Source organism: Meleagris gallopavo, chromosome 14 (genome assembly GCF_000146605.3).
Source record: "Meleagris gallopavo isolate NT-WF06-2002-E0010 breed Aviagen turkey brand Nicholas breeding stock chromosome 14, Turkey_5.1, whole genome shotgun sequence".
NCBI lineage: Eukaryota > Metazoa > Chordata > Aves > Galliformes > Phasianidae > Meleagris > Meleagris gallopavo.
Window position 1 is genome coordinate 1,373,079 of NC_015024.2, and position 559 is coordinate 1,373,637.

Below are 559 nucleotides of genomic sequence, written 5' to 3' on the forward strand. Positions count from 1 at the left end.
GCTCCCGGTGCGGACCGGGTCCCGTCCGTGCCCCACGGCCGCTTTGTACCGATTTGTCCTCCTCCTCCCCCCCGGCCCCGAAGCAGCGAACCCCTCGCGGTTCTCAGCAGCGGAAAGCGCGGCACTTACCCCGGGACGCAGAGGATCATGTCACTCCCGGGCCAGGGGAAGAGCATCAGGGCCTCGGCAGGGGCAGCGCCCGTCCTCCCCGCTGTGCCTGGCCGCGCTGTGCCCCGTCCCGCACTCCGGAGGCGGCGGCGGAGCGGCGCGGTCCGATCCTCCCGTGGGGCGCCCTTAGAAACAAGCGTTCGGGGCGCTCGGCGTCAATAATAAATAGACGTGAAGGAATAAATACGGTCCCCGCGAGCGCTGGGGAGAGACGCGCGTCTCGGCCCGGCTGCACAAGTACTGAGACTCGGCGAGAAAAAAAACCCGCTAAGTAATCTTTTGTTTGCCCCTTTTAATCTGTTCCAGGAAGCGAGGGATTCCTGGAATCGCATTGTATTCGCATCACTCTTCCGATAGCAGCCACGCGAGGAGAAAGAAAAAAAAAGCGGCA